We start from the raw sequence: 13,427 nt of genomic DNA, 5'->3' as shown, positions 1-13,427 counted from the left end.
CCAACAAAACACAGGCTGTGGGTCCAACCAGGAGGGAAACAGACCACCACCAAGGGATCACCGATTTGAACTCAAGAGTGGAGCCATGACATTTGATCAAGGAACTGAGGGTAAATGTGCTAGATTCAAACCCTATTGAGCATCTATGGGGCATCCTCAAATAGACCACCAGCTCCATGATGTTGTCATGTAGTAGAGTGAGAGGTTTCTAATGGCTGCTGTGACGCTCTAGTAAACTCAATGCCCACAACAGCTAAGGCAGTACAGTGGAACCTCGTTTAACGAGTAACCCAGTTAACGAAAATTTTGCTTAACAAGCAAAGCTTCCTGTAAATTTGTAACTCTGTTTATGAGAGAGCTTTGCTGTACGAGCAAAATACTCACCGCACACACTTCCGGTTCCGTACATCCACTGCGCTCTAACCCGCTCTTGCAGTCCGCACCAACACACACAAGCACGCACAAATACGCACACCTGCACAAACACGCACGCACACATACAGTATTATGCTCACCTTACCTTCCGTTCCATCGCCGGCCTCATGGTTCTTGTAGTTTGCCGGTACATAGCGACGAGGGAGGAATCCGCGCGGCAAACTACAGGACCCAGGAGGCCGGCGATGGAAAGAAAGGTAAGGTGAGCATAAAATGTGTACCTTCCATTCCATCGCCGGCCTCCTGGGTCCTGTAGTTCGCCGGTATAGGCTGTGCATCGGCAACCATAGCGACGAAGCAGGAACTTCCTCTGTCACCGCTACTCAAAGGCAGCGTGCTGACCAATCAGAGGCAAGCGGCTCCTGCCTTTGACGTCAGTGCTCTGAGTGCGGACGTTCCTTCCTCGTCGTGATGGTTACCCTATACACAGCCCGTACCAGCGAACAGCAAGTCCCAGGAGGCCAGCGATGGAACGGAAGGTAAGGTGAGCATAATATGTGCGTGTGCGTGCATGCTTGTGTGTTTGCGTGAGTTTGTGTGTGTTTGTACGTGTTTGTGTATGTGTGGAATGACACAATAGGGGACCAGGATGGGACATTTAACAAGTTGTGGAACGAATTGTCTGCATTGCAATGATTTCCTATGGGAAATCTTGCTTTGCTGAACGAGTAACTTGGTTAACAAGCACAGTCCCAGAACGGATTGTTTTCGTTAACCAAGGCTTTAGGGAAGAAGTTCTGGGCTTGAGCCCCGCATCTTTGATACCAGAAGTGCCCCTGCCGGCGGGTCCCCTCTATATCCAGTTGGAGAACCCACCGGGGCATTCACCAGTGTCTCAGTGTGCCAGACTAACGCTGGATAGATGATAGATAGCCAAATAGATATCAGACAGATCGATAGACAGATAATAGAGCGATAGATAGATAGATAATAGACATACAGATTGATAGATAGATAGATAGATAGATAGATAGACAGACAGACAGACATACAGATGGATAGATAGATATATAATAGAGAGATATATGGATATACAGATAAATAATGGAGAGATAGATAGATATATAATAGCAAGATAGACAGACAGATAGAAAGACAGTGTGAGGTAACGTGGTCGGCTGCACGGCAGAAGACACGGGATCCAGGCACCAATGGTCACAGCACACGGTTTATTACACAAACCAAAAGTCCAACAACAATATACATGTGCTCCCCGGGCAGACACTCAGGGAGTTGTGTTCACTCCCTCACACTAAGGCCCCACGCCCATGTTCCTGTTTCCTTTTAACCCTCCTTTCATCCTGCAGGGAAACAGCATAAACCCTGGAGTGGAGTTGCTTTCTATACATGGAGTGAGCGCAACCGGGGCGAGACATACCGGCCGTCATAGCCAACCCCGGTCACAGTCTCACATACCCCCCCCTCAGTTCAAGCGAGCGGGGTTGAACTCCTGCCATCAAACACGGGCCGCGGGACAAGGCACCGGCGTTGCCCTGCAACCTACCAGCCCGGTGTTCAACCGTAAACCAGAAGTTCTGCAGAGAAAGGAACCACCGGGTAACCCGGGCATTCCTTTCCTTGGCGGACCTCATCCAGACCAGCGGAGAGTGATCAGTCACCAAGCGAAACTGTCGTCCCAGCAGGTAATAGCGTAGGGACTCCAAGGCCCACTTGATCGCCAGGCAGTCCTTCTCCACTACGCTATAATTCCGCTCGGGAGGGGTGAGCTTCCTACTTAAGAAGGTGACGGGGTGTTCCTCCCCCTGAACCACCTGAGACAGCACTGCCCCCAGGCCGACCTCAGAGGCGTCAGTCTGTACTATGAACTCCTTCCGGAAATCAGGGTTGACAAGAACGGGCTGTCCCCACAGGACCCCCTTCAGGGCCCGGAAGGAGTCCTCGGCCTGCGGAGTCCAGCGCACCATGACGGACTTCTTGCCTTTGAGAAGGTCCGTCAAGGGGGCTGATAGTCCCGCAAAATCCTTTACAAACCTCCTGTAGTACCCCACGATACCCAGAAAGACCCTAACCTGCTTCGTGGTCAGGGGTCTAGGCCACTTCTGGATTGCCTCAACTTTGTTAATTTGGGGCTTAATCACTCCTTCGCCTATTACGTAGCCCAAGTAGCGGGCTTCCGTGAGCCCCAACGCACATTTCTTGGGATTGGCTGTCAATCCGGCTGTTCGGAGCGCGTTCACCACCGCTTGTGCCTGTGCCAAGTGGGTCTGCCACTCAGAGCTGTAAATAATGATGTCATCAAGGTACGCTGATGCATATGCCTGGTGGGGTTCCAGCACCAGGTCCATCAACCTCTGGAACGTGGCCGGAGCGCCATGTAACCCAAAAGGCAAGACAACATAGTGGAAGAGACCCTCCGGCGTAACAAAAGCGGTTTTCTCCTTGGCAGACTCCGTCAGTGGCACCTGCCAATACCCCTTGGTTAGGTCGAGCGTGGTGAAATATCGCGCCTGTCCCAGCCTATCAATTAGCTCATCCACCCGGGGCATGGGGTAGAGATCGAACTTGGATACTTCATTCAATCTCCTAAAGTCGTTGCAGAACCTTAAGGAGCCATCGGGTTTTGGTATTAGGACAATGGGACTAGCCCATTCACTCCAGGATTTTTCGATGACCCCGAGGCGTAGCATTGTCTTCACTTCCTCTGATATGGCTTGTCTTCGAGCCTCCGGCACCCGGTATGACTTCAGGCGTACCTTCAGGTGAGGCTCGGTGACAATGTCATGTCGTATCAGACTGGTCCTACCAGGCAGTTCGGAGAAGACATCGGGGTTCTGCTGAACCAGCCGTCTGGCCTCTCGCCTCTGTTGCTTGGTGAGGGCTTCTCCAATCCTTACTTCCGGTTCGTCCTCTCCGGAAGTCGCTGGAGCCGGGTTTGAACGACCCGAAGAGGAGTGAGATGGGGAAAAAGCAACCATCAGGCTTTCCCGTTCCTGCCAAGGTTTTAATAGGTTGACATGGTATATTTGTTCAGGTTTCCGCCTACCGGGCTGCAATACCTTATAGTTGACCACCCCGACTCTTTCCTTTATCTCGTAGGGGCCTTGCCACTGAGCCAGGAATTTACTCTCCGCCGTGGGGATCAATACCAACACCCGATCCCCGGGGTTAAAGGTCCGCACGGTGGCTTGTCTATTGTAGCGGCCGCTTTGCGCGGCCTGAGCCTCCTGTAAATGCTCCTTCACAATTGGCATGACCGCGCTTATGCGGTTCTGCATTCCTAAAATGTGTTCAATCACACTTTTATGGGGGGTAGGCTCTTGCTCCCATGTTTCCTTTGCCAGGTCCAACAATCCCCGGGGATGTCGCCCGTATAACAACTCAAACGGCGAAAACCCCGTGGATGCCTGTGGCACCTCTCGTATGGCAAACATTAAATAGGGAAGCATCATGTCCCAGTCTTTCCCGTCTTTGGAAATCACCCTTTTGAGCATGGTTTTCAGGGTTTTATTGAATCGTTCCACTAAACTGTCCGTCTGAGGATGATACACAGACGTACGCAACTGCTTGATCTGGAGTAGCCGGCATAGCTCTTTGGTCACTTTAGACATGAATGGGGTCCCCTGATCCGTAAGGATCTCCTTGGGCAACCCCACCCGGCAGAACACAGCAAACAACTCCCGAGCTATAAGCTTCGCCGCAGTATGTCTGAGAGGTATCGCCTCTGGATACCGGGTGGCATAGTCAACGATCACTAGGATGTGTTGGTGCCCTCGAGCGGACTTTACGAGGGGCCCCACCAGATCCATCCCTATCCGTTCAAAAGGGACTTCTATAATGGGTAAGGGTACCAACGGACTGCGAAAGTGGGCCAGGGGTGCGGTAAGCTGACACTCCGGGCAGGTTTCGCAGAACCATTTTACCTCCCCAAAGACCCCGGGCCAATAGAACCTTTGCAATATTCGCTCCTGCGTTTTCTTGACCCCTAGGTGGCCACTCATCAGGTGTTTATGAGCCAAGTCGAGGACCCGCCGGCGAAATGGCCGGGGCACCACCAACTGCTCTACCCCCACGCCCCGTATTTCATCTACCCGGTAGAGTAAATCCTGTTTAAGAGCGAAATGGGGGTACCTTTCCTGGGCACCGGGCAGCTATGCCACCCCGTCAACCACTGTCACCCGACTCCGGGCATGTATTAATGTAGGGTCCTGGAGTTGGGCTGTCCCAAACGTATCCGGGGACGCCTCCAACTCCGGGATGGGCTCGACCATCTCAGCCTCTCCTGCCAATACCTCTAGGGGCGACCTATCTGGTTCACATTCTGTCCCTATCATGGGGACCCCTACGGCAGGCGTCCCGGATTCGGGATTGTCGGGCTCAGGTCCCGGACTGTCCAATATCTGAGGGGACTTAGGAGGCCCCTTCCATAAAGTCCAAAAATAGGGCAGATCCCTTCCTAGGATCACGTCATAGGGAAGAGTGTTAATAAGTCCCACCTCATGTTGCACCTGACCGCAGGGTGCTGTGATGGTGACAATCCCCGTGGGATAGTCTCGGCGGTTCCCATGTATGCAAACCACCCCCACGGTACGTCCTGTGGCCTTTACTTCAGCCCTTAGGGTTGATCGCACAAGGGTCACTAAGCTTCCGGAATCCAACAAGCCTGTAACCGGACATCCATTCACCTGTATTTGGCACAAGTGGGGCTCAGTCTCCGGGGAGACAAGGTCAGCGGTACACACCACCTGAGCATACATTGAACCCCGCCGGGTAACCCCACAATCCATGGGCTCCGTGGTGAGGGGACACTGGGCTTCCATATGTCCCACCCGCTGGCACCGCCAACATCTAATAGGGAAGGAAACCCCCTTGACGAGTTGTCGTTTAGGGTACATAGCCTTCCGGACCTCAGGGACGGCGGGCGCGGCCTCGGACGGGACGGTAGCGGTCTCCCGCACCGGTGTCAGCGGTGGGTCCTTGACTCTAGGCTTGGAGGGGCCGGACCGACGGGCGGTACGCAAAGTCTCAGTGTCCCGTATCAAGTCCTGCGTAGCCACATGACGCTCCACCAGGCACACTAATTGGTCCAGGGTACTTGGGTCGCTCTGTCCTACCCACCATTGAATGGTGACGGGTAAAGTGCGCACAAAGCGATCAACTACTACCCTTTCCACCATTTGCGCAGGGCTCAGAGTGTCAGGCTGCAACCACTTCTTTACCAGATGCAACAAGTCATAGGCCTGGGAGCGTACGGGTTTGGCTTCCTCATAGAACCACTGATTTACCTGCTGAGCCCGTACATAGGTATTCACCCCCAACCGAGCAAGTATTTCGGCTTTCAGGGTCGTATATTCTATGGCGTCCTCGGTACAGAGGTCCAGGTACGCTTTTTGGGGCTCCCCCTTCAGATAGGGCGACAATACCTCAGCCCACTGGGGGGTCGGCAGCTTTTCCCGCTCGGCCACCTGCTCAAACACCGCCAGGAACGCTTCCACATCATCCCCCGGGGTCATCTTTTGCAACGCTTGTCTCACCACTTTCCGGACGCTGCCGTTGTCACCCGGTCCCGGGGTTGTTGCTGCCGGTCCAGCACGGATCGACTTGGCCAGGAGAACCATCTGTTCTTGGTGCCTTTTTTCCTGCAATTGCAAGGATTGCTGCTGACGTTCCAACGACTGGAGCAGGTGTGCATTGGTCTGTTGCTGCTGTTCATTAGCCTGTTGTTGCTGTGCATTAGCCTGCTGTTGCTGTGCATTAGCCTGAGCCAGCTGCTTTAGTATGTCCTCCATGGCGTCACCGGGTTTGGGCTGTAGTATAGCCGCTCGAATCCAGGACATGTGCTACCGGGTCACCAGGGATGGATGCTACACCTCACCGGGCTGGCATGCCCGCATTCTCCAACATCTGTGAGGTAACGTGGTCGGCTGCACGGCAGAAGACACGGGATCCAGGCACCAATGGTCACAGCACACGGTTTATTACACAAACCAAAAGTCCAACAACAATATACATGTGCTCCCCGGGCAGACACTCAGGGAGTTGTGTTCACTCCCTCACACTAAGGCCCCACGCCCATGTTCCTGTTTCCTTTTAACCCTCCTTTCAGCCTGCAGGGAAACAGCATAAACCCTGGAGTGGAGTTGCTTTCTATACATGGAGTGAGCGCAACCGGGGCGAGACGTACCGGCCGTCATAGACAACCCCGGTCACAGTCTCACAACAGATAAACTTTATACCGTAATAGAGACATAGATGAATAGACAGATATATAATTGAGAAACAGATAAGACAGATAGATTAGATAGATAATAGATATACAATAGAGATACATAGATAGATATATATAGACAGATATATAATATAGATAGCTAGACAGACAAGTAGATAGATAATAAACAGATAGCGGGATAGAGAGATAATAGGTAGATAGATAATAGATAGATATACATAGACAGACAGACAGCCAGAATGGATGTATAGACAGACAGACAGCTACATATTGCACACTATACAGGACACACACGTTATACATAACACATACAGACAGCACATAATACATTACAGATATGACACACAGCACGTTACGCACATACAGTTACTTCCTGGGCTCCAGGATATCATCGGGGCTTTAGCAGCATCTCTGGAAGTGCAGGCGCCCCTCCCTCATCTCTCTCTGGTAAAGATGGGAGAAGAGAGAACACCGAGCCCAGAGTAGGGGAGGGCGCCCTCTGCTGGAGGCTGTGAGGAGCGAGAGGAGACCAGACATAGGGCACAGAGGAGGATGCTGACTGCTGTAGGCTGTGCAGAGCAGGAGCAGACAGTACGCAGAGCCGAGAGGAGGAGAGTGCGCTCTCTGCTGGAGGCTGTGCACTGAAGGAGCAGCAAAGTGAAAGTGAATTACTGCTCCCTGAGCGCCCCCTCTGCTGTCTGCCAGCCGGCGCCCTGTGCGACCACACAACTCGCACACGGATAAAGCCGGCCATGGCTCTGTCAGTGTGTCCCACCAGCCACAGCGATTGGTCACGTTTTCTAATGTGACCATACACTCCGACCTCAGATGTAGCAGAGCCGGGATTGTCGTGGGACACCGTGATGTGTATTACGTCGGACCTGAAGTGGTGTTTTGGGGGTTAATAAATTGTGGAAATAGCGTTTTTGCATTTTTTTTTAAACAAAGGATTTTTCTCTGTGTTTTGTGTTTATTTCTTTTTACTTACACGATAAGTAACGGGGGTCTCAAAAACTCCTACTCATGACTATCTTTGGGCTTGATGACAGCTGGGATTTTTTGACAAATGAGCCAGGTAAGCTCATTTGCCAAAAACCATGGACCTCCCAAACTTGAGAATACCAGCCCCCAGCTGTCTGCTTTATCTTGGCTGAGTATCAAAATTGAGGGGGACTACATAACGTTTTTTTAAAAAAATATTTATTTAAATAATAAAAATAGTCCGCTTGGGGGTCCCTTGTATTTTGATTCAAAGCCAAGATAAAGCACACAGGCTGGAGATACAGCTTCAAGCTGTCTGCTTTATTTGCACTGGGTATTAAAATACAGGGACCTTGCCCCATTTTTTCCAATTATTTATTGAGTTTTACACTCCACTTCTGGACCCAACCAGACACTGTGAGGGCAACCAATCACAGACGCCGGCACGCTGACAGTCATTGCAACCAATCACAGACGGTGTCATAGAGGGTGAGAGGGGCAAGCAGTGAATATTCCTAAGTTTTAATGAGCAGACCCGGAAATAGCATGCCAGCTGCATGTAAACTCGGTAAGTATAATTGTCCTGCTCTAATCCCCATTATGCTTCCTTTTTCAGCTCCCTAGCCCTCATTAACACCATTTTATAACACTTATATTTATATGGGGTCCGGCGTCGTGGGTGAAGTCAAATCCTGAGCTGGATTTTTTTTTTTAAGTACAGGTGGACTCCCCAAACACAAACATCAGCGGGTTTGCACCCATTTCTTCACATGACACATTTTTGATACTTTTGTGCATTTATCATTGTTTATAATACACAATTTTGACCATGGATATTTGCCATGTGGTTTGCCCTTTGCTACCATTTTGCCGGTGATCACATTTTGGACTATCATTTTTAATTAAACTATCATTATTAAAAAGAGATATTTTATATAGCTTTGTGTAATCCTTCTTCTGTTTTTATACCGTGTGCAGAATTATTAGGCAAGTTGTATTTTAGAGGATTTTTTTTATTATTGAACAACAACTATGTTCTCAATCAACACGAAAGACTCATAAATATCAAAGCTTAATATTTTTGAAAGTTGGAGTGTTTTTTTTTAGATTTGGCTATCTTAGGAGGATATCTGTTTGTGCAGGTAACTATTACTGTGCAGAATTATTAGGCAACTTAATAAAAAACAAATATATTCCCATCTCACTTGTTTATTTTCACCAGGTAAACCAATAGAACTGCACACAATTTAGAAATAAACATTTCTGACATGCAAAAACAAAACCCAAAAAAATTAGTAACCAATCTAGCCACCTTTCTTTATGATGACACTCAACAGCCTACCATCCATAGATTCTGTCAGTTGCTTGATCTGTTTACGATCAACATTGCGTGCAGCAGCCACCACAGCCTCCCAGACACTGTTCCGAGAGGTGTACTGTTCCCCCTCCCTGTAGATCTCACATTTTATGAGGGACCACAGGTTCTCTATGGGGTTCAGATCAGGTGAACAAGGGGGCCATGTCATTATTTTTTCATCTTTTAGACCTTTACTGGCCAGCCACGCTGTGGAGTAGTTGGATACATGTGATGGAGCATTGTCCTGTATGAAAATCATGGTTTTCTTGAATGATACCGACTTCTTCCTGTACCACTGCTTGAAGAAGTTGTCTTCCAGAAACTGGCAGTAGGTCTGTGAGTTGAGCTTCACGCCATCCTCAACCCGAAAAGGTCCCACAAGTTCGTCTTTGATGATACCAGCCCATACCAGTACCCCACCTCCACCTTGCTGGTATCTGAGTCGGAGTGGAGCGCTCTGCTTTTTACTGATCCAGCCTCTGGCCCATCCATCTGGCCCATCAAGAGTCACTCTCATTTCATCTGTCCATAAAACTTTTGAAAAATCAGTCTTAAGATATTTCTTGGCCCAGTCTTAACGTTTTATCTTATGTTTCTTGTTCAAAGGTGGTAGTTTTTCAGCCTTCCTTACCTTGGCCATGTTCCTGAGTATGGCACACCTTGTGCTTTTTTATACTCCAGTAACGTTGCAGGTCTGAAATATGGCCAAACTGGTGGCAAATGGCATCTTGGCAGCTTCATGCTTGATTTTCCTCAATTCATGGGCAGTTATTTTGCGCCTTTTTGTCCAACACGCTTCTTGGACCCTGTTGGCTATTTGCCATGAAACGCTTGATTGTTTGGTGATCACACTTCAAAAGATTGGCAATTTCAAAATTGCTGCATCCCTCTGTAAGACATCTCACAATTTTGGACTTTTCAGAGCCCGTCAAAACTCTCTTCTGACCCATTTTGCCAAAGGAAAGGAAGTTGCCTAATAATTAAGCACCCCTTATATAGGGTGTTGATGTCATTACACCACACCCCTCCTCATTACAGAGATGCACATCACCTGATTTACTAAATTGGTAGTTGGCTCTCAGCCTATACAGCTTGGAGTAGGACAACATGTATAAAAATTATCATGTGATTAAAATACTCATTTGCCTTATAATTCTGCACACAGTATAGAATCATGTGGAGTTGTTATATTGTGGAATAATTGCCTTATCTTTATTGATATGTATCAGCACCAGTATAGAAACCACTTGCTACTTAACTATTTCTTTTAGGAAGATTCAGCAATGACCTATTAAACCTTACTGATGATGTCCTGTGTGTAATTATGACGAGATTATGGTGAAATTAAAATTAAACTTGCATGTTGTGTTTAGGTGGGGGATATTTTTTTCTCTGATTTTTTCAATAGACCCCAGACAGAACTTGTCCATGTTATATTACAATGTGTAGATAGTTAATCTTACTTATTTAACCTACATAATCTTTTAAAGGGGTTTAAGATAACCCCTGTCCACATGATCTATTAGAGTGTAAAGCTGGTGTCACACACAGCGACAACGACGTCGCTGCTACGTCACCATTTTCTGTGACGTTGCAGCGACGTCCCGTCGCTGTCGCTGTGTGTGACATCCAGCAACGACCTGGCCCCTGCTGTGAGGTCGCCGGTCGTTGCTGAATGTCCAGCTTCATTTTTTGGTCGTCACTTTCCCGCTGTGACACACACATCGCTGTGTGTGACAGCGAGAGAGCGACGAAATGAAGCGAGCAGGGAGCAGGAGCCGGCGTCTGGCAGCTGCGGTAAGCTGTAACCAGGGTAAACATCGGGTAACCAAGGGAAGACCTTTCCCTGGTTACCCGATATTTACCTTCGTTACCAGCCTCCGCCCTTGCTGCTAGTGCCGGCTCCTGCTCTGTGCACATGTGGCTGCAGTACACATCGGGTAATTAACCCGATGTATACTGTAGCAAGGAGAGCAAGGAGCCAGCGCTAAGCAGTGTGCGCGGCTCCCTGCTCTCTGCACTGTGACATGTAGCTGCAGTACACATCGGGTTAATTAACCCTATGTGTACTGTACCTAGGAGAGCAAGGAGCCAGCGCTAAGCGCGGCTCCCTGCTCTCTGCACATGTAGCACAGCGACGTTATGATCGCTGCTGCGTCGCTGTGTTTGACAGCTAAGCAGCGATCATAACAGCGACTTACAAGGTCGCTGTTACGTCACAGAAAATGGTGACGTAACAGCGACGTCGTTGTCGCTGTCGCTTAGTGTGAACCCAGCTTAAGAATATAGAGGTGAGACTCCTGCTCGGACCCCCCTTTATAAGAGAAAGCTGTGATCTGCTCTATAAGTGCGGCTTCCACATTGCCAGACCCACCTATGCATAATATAAATGGTCATTTCAATGCTATGCTACTGATATATTGTTCAAGAAATCATTTCTACTGTATAATTGGGAAAAAAAACCTTACTTTGGAGTTGTTATTGATGTTATTCACCATTTTGGGGATCACTGTGTGATTGACATCTAAAAGACAAAGCAGTAATGTAACTGTACGAGTCAGTGGGATAGGACCGGCAACCATCAGGCATTTGTGCTATACAGTATGCTGTGGATTATGAGAATTCCCTTTAAGAAGATAAAATCATCAATAGCTTACATTATTCTTCTATGGTGCAGCTACCCATTGGAAGTAGCAATCCTTAGGCTATGTGCGCACTTTGCTTTTTACCTGCTTTTTTGCTGCTTTTTCAACTGCAGCGTTTAATGCCAAAATGGTTGTGTTCTGCTTTTCAAGCAAAGTCTATGGGAATTTGGGTTTCTTGTCCGCACTATGCAGTTCAAACTGCAGCCTTTTTGTTGCACAACTTTGGTCAAAAACTCAGCTTTGCAGTGCAAAACCCAAATGGCAAAAACAATTGACATGTCAATTGTTTTTGCCATTTGGGTTTTGCACTGCAAATCTGAGTTTTTGACCAAAGTTCTGCAACAAAAAGGCTGCAGTTTGAACTGCATAGTGCGGACAAGAAACCCAAATTCCCATAGACTTTGCTTGAAAAGCAGAACAACCATTTTGGCATTAAACGCTGCAGTTGAAAAAGCAGCAAAAAAGCAGGTAAAAAGCAGGTAAAAAGCAACGTGCGGACATAGCCTTAAAGTCAATATGGATCCTTTAATGAGCCTTAGCTACATGACTTAGGATAAGGGCCAAAGCAGAATCAATTTTCAAACTCGTGTTTCCTGGTGTTGCACCCTCATCAGCGCAAGGCAACAGATCTGATTTAGTTGTATGAGAGACCTCAGACTCATGTGTAAGAGCTATCATTTCTCTTTGTGGAGAATGACATACCAGTGTGAGGAGACTTATAGGTCATACAATGGTCTTCTGGGAAACTAAATATGCAAATTGCCTCTTCAGAAAGTAAGAGTGGTTGACTTGAAGTGTAACCTACTGGATGTAGCAATCCTAACAGTCAATATTTTTAACGAGCCTTGCCACATGACTTAGATGTTCTTACTAACATTGACAGTCTTGTAAATATGGTCATATTCTATCAATTTTTTTTCGTCTCCTTACCCCTAATTTTCCATGTAGGGAATGCAGAGACTCAACCCTATAGCTTTAGGTACATTATCTATACTTTAAGTATAAGTAATAGAGACTGGAGGGATATTTGAGGCCCACATATCTGTACCTTCTGTATATGGTGGGAGTTTGCGGTCTTCATGTTGGCTGTCATTCCAGTGAGGACTAGCTTCTTCACCTTCTAGAATTTCAAGATCATCCTCGAAATGCGAATTCAGACTTCTCCCTACCTAACAGATATATGATTACAGTCATGAAGAAAGTACGATCCCATGATACCAGCGCTTCTAGTAGATGAACAGAAATCTCATTAGATGACGGTCATAAGACATTAATAGGCAACCAAGGCAAGTGTAGACAGTGGTAGGTTCATAAATCATTCCATGGAGAGAAGGCCGGTTAAGGCTGGGGCTACAGGGCGAGGCTGAAATCAAAGTGACACTGCAGCATTGGGTATAGTGGTTTCTATTGTGTTGTGTTGCAGCCTGCGACATGTTTCCAAATATTGGATTTTCTATCTCTGCTTGCAAGTCGGATGCAACACACTTGACATAGACTTCAATGCCAGTTGCACATGACTTGCGTCTTGCCTGCAACTTGGCTTGTCTAGTCACTCTACAGCAAGTCGCATGTGTTTTTGATGTGTTTCTGCACAGAAACACATCCAATATTGTGACAATTCACTCACTGAATTTGTGGGGTTTACTCCCTTGGCTTGCTTCTTGGAGGTAGTACAGGAAACCTTTCCATTTAGAAGTCCAATAGGTTTATTAACACAACCATAAACTGCACTTCATCACATAAACACAGACAGATTTCAGGTCCAATATATTTGCGGTACTCATGCACAGTTCAGAAAATTAGATACATAACACAGACGGAT

General features: G+C 47.8%; 1 long non-coding RNA gene across 1 annotated transcript in view; it reads right to left on the bottom strand.

The window, feature by feature from the left end:
- Positions 1-12,760, bottom strand: part of LOC142301861 (uncharacterized) — a 32,902-nt gene extending 20,142 nt beyond the window's left edge. The window contains exons 1-2 of the long non-coding RNA XR_012752898.1: positions 12,654-12,760; positions 11,429-11,484 (exon numbers count right to left, since the gene is read on the bottom strand). This is a non-coding gene — a long non-coding RNA (uncharacterized LOC142301861). The remainder of the gene's footprint in view (positions 1-11,428; positions 11,485-12,653) is intronic.
- Positions 12,761-13,427: the final 667 nt, after the last annotated feature.

This window comes from Anomaloglossus baeobatrachus, chromosome 4, assembly GCF_048569485.1.
Source record: "Anomaloglossus baeobatrachus isolate aAnoBae1 chromosome 4, aAnoBae1.hap1, whole genome shotgun sequence".
Classification (NCBI taxonomy): Eukaryota; Metazoa; Chordata; class Amphibia; order Anura; family Aromobatidae; genus Anomaloglossus; species Anomaloglossus baeobatrachus.
The sequence above is the reverse complement of the archived record's forward strand: the minus strand, read 5'-3'. Positions and strand labels throughout refer to the sequence as shown.